Genomic DNA, 9213 nt, shown 5'->3' on the forward strand with positions numbered 1-9213 from the left:
GTAATCGGCGCAGTGGAGATGTCGGCGCAGGGAGCGTTCAGACAGTCACTGCGCCTGCGCTGAATACAGACGCAGGCGCGAGAATTCGGCGAACGAATGAGATGGAGGCTGGCAATCTAAAGGAGATGGACGGGCTTGACGGACGAGCGGGGCGGAATACAGAGGTCTTAGAATAGCATGGTTAGGTAGAGCAGACACTAGCAGGTCCAAATGAGGTGGTAGAAACCCTTTAAGGGGTTAAACTGCACTTTTATAATCTCTATGGGGGGGGGGGGGGTTCTTGCTGCATTGACTGAGTTCGCTATCTGTACGGAGGTCTCATAAATATAAACAGTCCATTACTCACAGCCTCTCCTGCCCATTATCATGATTGTTTGTCACTGACACCTGTGTTTCAGGGTCAAAATCCTGGACTGTGGCAGCAGCGGCAGCAGCAGGACTTCTCTCCCCGGGATCTCCTCTCTGCACTACCCTCCCCCGCCTCTCCGGCTCAGCTGCCAGCTGCCCTCACCCGATACAAAGTTCCTAGTTATAAACAGGAGCGCACCTCCGATCTCTTCACTGCTCACAGAGGACATCAGGGCTGCGCTGCTGAATGCTGCCAATAGATCACAAAGCCCCTGCTCCTCCGCTAATTTTTCTCAATTCTCTCCCCTGAAGAAAGATGGGGAGCGCATGCGTGGCTCTGTAGCAGACGTGCGCGCTCTCGTGGGAATGATCGGCTGCCTGGGTGAAAAGTAAGTGCGGTCTGCGCAAGCGCGGCACATAGATGCGGCCCTGGAGCGGTGGCCGTATCTATGGGTTGCCAAGTGTAAACAATGGATCGGTGGGAAGGCAATTTAGCTAAATGGGTGCATTATAAATAATAGAAGCAATTTAGAAAAATGAAGTATGGGATCAGTGTAAACATTTGAAACCTGATCATGAAGATGGGAATACCCCTTTAAGTGAATGGGACAAGCAGTTGTAATTACACTGCTACAAAGGAGATGGTGCACAGGTAATTTTGAAGGAAAGCAGCACTCTTATGAGCGCCGCTATTTCTTTCAACTGCTGGGAATTGGAACCATGCAGATCTAATACTGACAACCTATCCTGAGGATAGGTAATCCAAATTTACCCACTGCACAATCCTTTTACGTGAAACATTCAGAAAGATCTTCTGAGCTGTGAGGAGCTGGCCGAGGATAATTTGAAAGATATAGCACAAACTACCAGTCACACTAGTTTATGGCAGACTTCGGTATGCCGAAAATGTAATTGGCGAGGCTGCAAAACTTTGTCCGTTGTTGACTGAAATTACATGCGTTTGGAATAATCAGCCAAATTAGGCCAATCATTTTCCATTGTGCTGAAGGAGCAGGAAGTCAATTTTTGTCAAAGCAGGTTGGTCAGTTTAGACTGGCATGTTGCCAGTAGCATGCTGCCAATCATTCTCTCATATGTAATAACGTCTTAAAGCTAGCTATAGCTGAGAGCTGAAAGAGCATTCAGCCAACAGCTATCAGTCACCACCACTCAGCCGAGCATGCATGTGTCCTGAACATGAAGAACAATGGGATGGGCAGCTGAAACACATGCTCAATTTTTACCTACAGGAGAGGGTTGAAACAAAGGCAGGGGATAGAATGGTGAGAAAATATGAACAATTTGATTAGAGGAAGTATAGAATTTAGAACTCACAATTTCCCCCCAAACCTATACAACTGAAGTATTGTATTAATTAACTTGGTGTTGAAAAGATGTACCAGTAGTATAAGGTGGATCTACACCTATAGCTTATCTACTAAGGCTCATTTCAGTCCTTATCCAGAAATGAGGTGGAGCTGGCCACTGACTTTCTGTGTTCAGCAGGGTTTGAGTATGATGGCCCTCTTTAAAGGGGTTCTCCAGGAATTAAGAAAATAAAATTACTAAAAATTACTTTATTATAAATATATTCCTAAATACTTTTCATTAGTTATAATGTCTTGGTTTGTCTGGGGAGAAATCATTGGGAGAAATAAAATGACCGCCATCCTATTAGTACACACATAACCTGTCCTACTCCCACAGCAGGACAAGTTACTAGACAACACTGAGCTAAAGAGCTGCCTCATCCTCCTCTCTGCTCTGCCTGTTAGGGATTATGATCCTGAATACAGTTCTATATACATGATCTTCAGCTAATCTCTGTAGGAATGGAGTTCATGAGGAGACATGAAGTACAGAGAGGAGGGTGAAGGTGTGCCTGATGAGTAGCAGCACTCGAATGCAATATCCATTACCACAGCCCCACATTACCACAGTCTGTCCTGTCCATCCTCTTTGTACTTCATCTCTCCTCATGAACTTCATTCCCATATAGATTCAGCTGAATATCATAATAAACTGTATTCAGGATCATAATCCCTGACAAGTAGAGAGGAGGATGAGGCAGCTCTTTACCACAGTGTTGTGAAGTAACTGGTCCTGCTGTGTGACTAGAAATGGTTTTGTGTGTACTAATAGGACGGTAGCCATTTTATTCCTCCCACTGATTGCTCCCTAGACAAAATGAAAGGTATTTATTAATATATTTATTATAAAGTAATATTTATATATATTAAAGAGGTTTTCCAAGTGTTTAATGCTGATGACTCATCCTCAGGATAGGTCATCAGTATGTTATTGGCAGGGGTCTGACACCGGGCACCCCCACGATAAGCTGTTTGAAAAGGCCACAGCACTCCTTATAACTTACCAAGTACTGGATTGCAGCTGTGCTTGGTATTGCAGTCTAGCCCATTTGCTTTGATGGGACTGAGCTGCAGATAATCCATGTGACCAATGAACGTGGCGTCACTGACCTAGGATTGGGTCGCAGCACTCGCTGAAGCTCTGCAGGCCTCTTCATGCAGCTGAATGGCAGTGGTTCCTGGAGGTAGAGGCCCAGATACTGCTGATCTATCCTGAGGATAGTGCATTAGTTTTGAAACATTCGGATAACCCCATTAATTGTGTGGTTTTCATGCTTTCCTGAGAGATAGCTTTTCATATCAACTCTAATGAAGCATATCTGTCATATTCAAACATAACTATGAATAACAAGATCTACAGCAGATCTGGGTGACCCCATACAGCTTTATATGGATATCCTTTTTTTCTCATTTACCTGTATATGGGAATACACGACTTACTTGGAAAACAATAAGACTAGAAACTCAATTCATTCTATTTTTCCATTACTGTTTGTTTCCTTCGCAAGCAACTTCATGATGAACAAGTATATTATTCATTTTTATGACCATTCTAGATAAAAACACTAAACCTAGCAAAAAGGATATGTTAATTAGAATCGCATACTTCTTCTAATCTATTGTGTGTAGAGAGAATTACAAGGGCCAAATCTAGCCTTGATTTCTTTCAAAGTGTAGAACTTGGAAGTAACCTTTTCCATTGTATAAACTATGCATTTTATACAATATTAAACAGAGTATTCCAAAGAATTCATTTATAATTTATATACAAATGAACTGTGTTTATCACCAATATGAACGTCAGCTGAACCATTTGGGAACCCATTTAAGAAATGACTTTAATAACATCAGTTTTTATTTCGCAAGGTGTTTTGGCAGAAGGTAGTACTTTTAAAAACAGGTGGACAGATGCCAAATAAGATCTTACAGTCTTAAAAGCAGTGAACATACTAAAAAGTCACTAAACTAAACTATGATAGCATTTTTCCAGCTTTAGAAGCCTCAAAGTAACAAACAAGTATCCACAGACCTGGTGGCTGCCGTTCCAGTCACAGACAATTAAGCTCCATTAAATCTCTAAGCGTGGCAAGTTCCTAATTAGCACCTAATTAGCGTTGTGTTGGTATTGAGACTCCAAATAAAGTCCTTGCAGGTAAGGACAGTACAGATCGGTATTAAGCAAATCTGAAAAATAATTAGATAGTTTCTTAATCAGCTGGCAGACGAGCGCACTCTTTTAATAAAGCCTTTATCAATCCTAGTTGCTAAATACAGGGGATCAGCAAAAGAAAACGTGCTTAATTAGCACCACTCACAGCAAGGTCATTTTTTACCATCTAATTTAGCACTTGGCACAGCAGGCACATTGCCACACTTTTCATATAGGGACACATACTGCATATTGTATAAAATGCTCATTTACTATTTTCTAATTATTTTATACCGCATTCACTTAGAATGTGATACAGTTGAAATCAAAAGCAACACGGACTCACTTGAATTGGTTCGTATAATTGGCAAAGTATACAGTAAACAAGACAGAAAGGCTTAAAGGGCGTTTATCACCATGAAATTCCCTGTTAGCCCTTAGAAGATTGCCACAGTACATATATGGTAGAAGTCGGATGTTTAAATATGGCGCCAGATTTCTGCAGTTTCAGTAGAGGCCTGAGCTCAACTGTGACCATGGAATCTAAAGGCTGAAAAACAGGAAGCGCTGCACTTCCGTGACTGGAACAGCTCCCCCGAGTGGCAATCGGGGGAGCTGTTCATTCCCTGAAGCAGCCTCTGTCCTCCTGAATGATCTCAGGCTGCTGAAGCCATGTTCCTATGGAGATCCAATATAGTGTAATGAAAAACAAACAAACATTAAGATGGCCGATTTACCGTTTTTCCATCGCTTCATCTCCAAAAAACAATTAAATAAGAAGTGATCAAAAAGTCATATACGCCCAAAAAATTTTCAATAAAATTGTGCAATAAATCGCCCGTAAAAAATGAGCCCTCACACAGCATTGTAGACATAACTATAAAAAAGTTATGGGGTTCAGAATATGGCAATAAAAAGATTTTTTTTTTCTCCCAGTATTAAAAGGGGTTGTCTCACTTCAGCAAAAAGGCATTTATCACGTAGAGAAAGTTAAAACAAGGCACTTACTAATGTATTGTGATTTTCCATATTGCCTCCTTTGCTGGTTTGATTCATTTTTTCATCACATTATACACTGCTCACTTCCATGGTTAGGACCACCTTGCAATCCAGCAGTGGTGGTTGTGCTTGCACACTATAGGAAAAACAACTAGCCTATGTGAGCTCCCATGGTCCCAGCCGTCACTTTTTCCTATAGTGTGCAAGCACGACCACCACTGATGGATTGCAGAGTGGTTGTAACCATGGAAATGAGCAGTGTATAATGTGATGGAAAAATTAATTAACCTCTTCCGGACACATGACGTACCGGTACGGCATGTTGTCCCGGTACTTAAGGACACATGACGTACCGATACATCATGTATAGTTCCGATCACCGCCACCTGGCGGGCGGTGATCGGAACCCGATGCCTGCTCAAATCATTGAGCAGGCACCTTGGCTAAATGCGCGGGGGGTCCCGTGAGCCCCCCGTGTTAGCGATCAATTCAGACCTGCGATTTTCAGCTTTTACCTGTGGTTGCGGCGGTGATCGGGCGTGTCATCGGGGACCCGATGGCATGGAAGGCAGCGCGATTTTATTTTTAAAATGAGGGTACACCCCAAAACATTGGGAAATATAACCTGTGATAACCCCCTCCAGTCATGCTAAACACACGTTAAGACAATACACTGGCTGCAGGGCAGGGCAGCACCTCCAAGGGGTAAAGGGCAAGCTCAGGCCATGTGCCCAATTTGGAGACCCAGAAGTTGCAGGGGCTGACCCCTGTCAGTCAGTCGTGTAGGCGTGTGCAAACATACTGCCTCACCATGTCGTACGTCCCTTTGATGTTCACAATCCAATTTGATATCTGCTCTATTAACTTTCGATGTTCTTTTATGCGACTACTATGGTGATCACGGGTGGCGGGGAATCAAGGTTCCAGGTCAGAGAGGGAGCGTGAGAAAGAGAGACCACATCCAAGGGAGGTATAGCAGTGGTACATCACACCCAAAAATTGGTGAATTTTACCAGAAAATGTAACTGACAATTTTATTTTTATTTTTTTCCGATCTACTAGGTATAGGAGTGGTACATCACACCCAAAAATTGGTGAATTTCACCAGAATATATAACTGACAATTTTATTTTATTTTTTTAACGGTCTACTAGGTATAGCAGTAGTGCTATACACCCAAAAATTGGTTAATTTCACCCGAAAATGTAAATAACAAAGTAGTGAAATGCTAGTAGGAGTTTGAGGAGGCGTGGACAAAGCGGTGTAGGTGGAAGCGGCGGTGGAGGATGACAAGGTAGCCAACACAGGTTTTTGGTTTTAATATTATTTTTTTTATTAGGGTACACTCTAAAAGAGTGCAAAATATTCAAAATACAAGAATGATCAATTGCGCTGCAGTATAACAATGGCTGGTTAGTGCTGGTATACATTGTCTATTCTACACAAGGTACGGACAAGTCCTGAGGGATCCATGCCTGGTTCATTTTAATGAACGTGATATTGTCCACATTGGCTGTGGACAGGCAGCTGCACTTGTCTGTGATGACGCCCCCTGCCATGCTAAACACACGTTCACATAATACACTGGCTGCAGGGCAGGCCAGCACCTCCAAGGCGTAAAGGGCAAGCTCAGGCCATGTAGCCAATTTGGAGACCCAGAAGTTGAAGGGGGCAGACCCGTCATTCAGTACATGTAGGTGTGTGCACACATACTGCTCCACAATGTTGGTGAAATGTTGCCTCCTGCTAAGACGTTTCATATCAGCTGGTGGTGCTGGTTGTTGTGGCGTGCTGACAAAGCTTTTCCACATTTCGGCCATGCTAACCCTGCCTTCTGAGGTGCTGGTGGTGCCCCAGCTGTGTTGGCGACCTCTTCCTCTGCCTTCTCCTTGTGCTTCCACTGTGCCCCCGCTGTCAGGTGGTAATGCCACCAGCAGCGCATCTACCAGCGTGCGCATGTACTCGCGCATCTTACGATCACGCTCCAGTGACGGAATTAAGGATGGTACGTTGTCCTTATAACGGGGATCCAGCAGCGTGGCCACCTAGTAATCAGCACAAGTTAGAATGTGGGCAACTCGGCGGTCATTGCGGAGACACTGCAGCATGTAATCGTTCATGTGTGCCAGGCTGCCCAGAGGCAACAAAAAAGCTGTCCTCTGTGGGAGGTGTATCGTCTGTGTCCTCTGTATCCCCTATCCACGCACCAGTGATGGCCCTGAGCTGATCTGGGTGCCACCCTGCTGTGAACATGGTTCCTCCTCCTCCACCTCGTCATCCTTCAGAACTGTGCCCTGGCTGGACAATTGTGTACCTTGGGTTTGTGGGTGCAGGAACCCACCCTTGGAGCCACTTGGGAATGACTGGCCGGAAACCCTACAAAATGATCCCTCTTCCTCCTCCTGTGCCACATCCTCTTCCATCATCGCCAGGAGCGTTTTTTCAAGGAGGCATAGAAGTGGGATAGTAACGCTGAGAACGGTGTTATTGGCACTGGCCATGTTGGTGGAGTACTCGAAACAGCGCAACAAGGAACACAGGTCTCGCATGGAGGCCCAGTCATTGGTGGTGAAGTGGCCTGCTGTGACAGGCGAGCAGCAGCAGGGTGAGAACACCGAAAGCGCGCACAGACGGCCCGCACTTTAGGCAGCAGCTCTGACATATCAGGGTAATTTTTAAGGAATCTCTGCACCACCAAATTCAGCACATGCACCAGGCAAGGGATGTGCGTCAAACAGACTAGTTCCAGAGCTGCTACGAGATTTCGCCCATTATCGCACACCAACAGGCCGGGCTTCAGGCTGACTGGCACAAACCACTCATCGGTCTGTTGTTCAAGGCCTGTCCACAGCTCCTGTGCGGTTTGTCCCCCAAACAGATAAGTTGTAAAACTGCCTGCTGTCGTTTTACCCCTGGCTGTGGTGAAGGTGTTACGCAGATCGGATGAGGAGCCGGTAGAGGATGAGGAAGCGAAGTAGGAGGAGGAAGCAACAGGAGGCAAACTGAAGTGCCCTGCAATACCTTTGTATTATAGGTGTATCTCACAATGACATATGCAGCAAAGGCTGCCAACAATTTTTTTTTTGCCCAAACTAGTGTTTGTTTAACAACTGAATTTGACAGCAGTATATAAGCCTGTAATTTCACACATGCTGATGCTGCAAGGACTGAAAATAGTGGTTTTTGGCAAAAAAGTGTGTTTTTAAAACCCCAGAAAATGATGGGTGTATTTCTAGCTTAAATTGCACACTGACAAATCCAGATGTTGTATATTGCCAAAAAAGTGTGTTTTTTTGGTAACAGAATATGAAAGCTGTATGTATTAAACTTGAATTTAACACTTGCAGATCAGGAAAATACTGTTTTTTGGCAAAAAAGTGTGTTTTTAAAACCCCAGAAAATGATGGGTGTATTTCTAACTTAAATTGCACATTGACTAATTCGGATGTTGTATATTGCACAAAAAATTGTGATTTTCAATGTCCCAAAAGCTCAGCTGCAGTGCTGGTGCACTGAGCTTGCATAAAATGGCCGCCGCCGCCCACCTAACTGACTGACTTATTAAAGTTATTTTTTTTCGGTCACTGGGCTCAGGGCAGGATACAAAAATTGTGCCCTGCACCCACAAAACACAATGTATGTAGATCGCTGAGTTAGATTCTGATTTTGAGCAAAGAGTCTCTCCTATTCTCTCCCTGAAATCACCAGCAGCATCCTCTCCCTACACTAAGCACAGCAGAGTGACGTGCAGCGCTACGTGACTCCAGCTAAGGGTCCATTCACATGTCCGCATTTTTTCACCGCATCCGATCCGTTTTTTTTGCGGATTGGATGCGGAACCATTCATTTCAATGGATCCACAAAAATTGCGGGCAGCACACGTGTGCTGTCCGCTTCCGTATATATGCCCGTTCTGATGCTCCGCATAAAAATAGAACAGGTCCTATTCTAGTCTGTTAAATGCGCTCCGTGGTCTCATTGATTTCTATGGTTCCGCCAAAAAAAAAAATGATGTCACACGGATGCTATCCGTATGTCACCTGTGTTTGCGGATCCGTTGTTATATTTCCGGTCACATGACAAAAATCCCTGTGCAGTTCTGCTCCGGAGAGCCAGCTACAACACTGATTTTCAAGACTAGATAATCACTATGCCTCAACACGATGTAGAAAAGTTGATTACCCTAGTGGAAAAGAGACCCGAATTATGGGACACGCGGTCAAGCCGTTACCATGACCGTCTCAAGAAGGATGCGGCCTGGGAGGAGGTGACCAAAGAGTTGTATGAAGGACAGTGGACATCAGCATCCACAAAGCAGCGTCAAAAATTTGGTTGGTACCTGCTTGT

This window comes from Bufo gargarizans, chromosome 5 (genome assembly GCF_014858855.1).
Source record: "Bufo gargarizans isolate SCDJY-AF-19 chromosome 5, ASM1485885v1, whole genome shotgun sequence".
NCBI classification, from domain to species: Eukaryota; Metazoa; Chordata; class Amphibia; order Anura; family Bufonidae; genus Bufo; species Bufo gargarizans.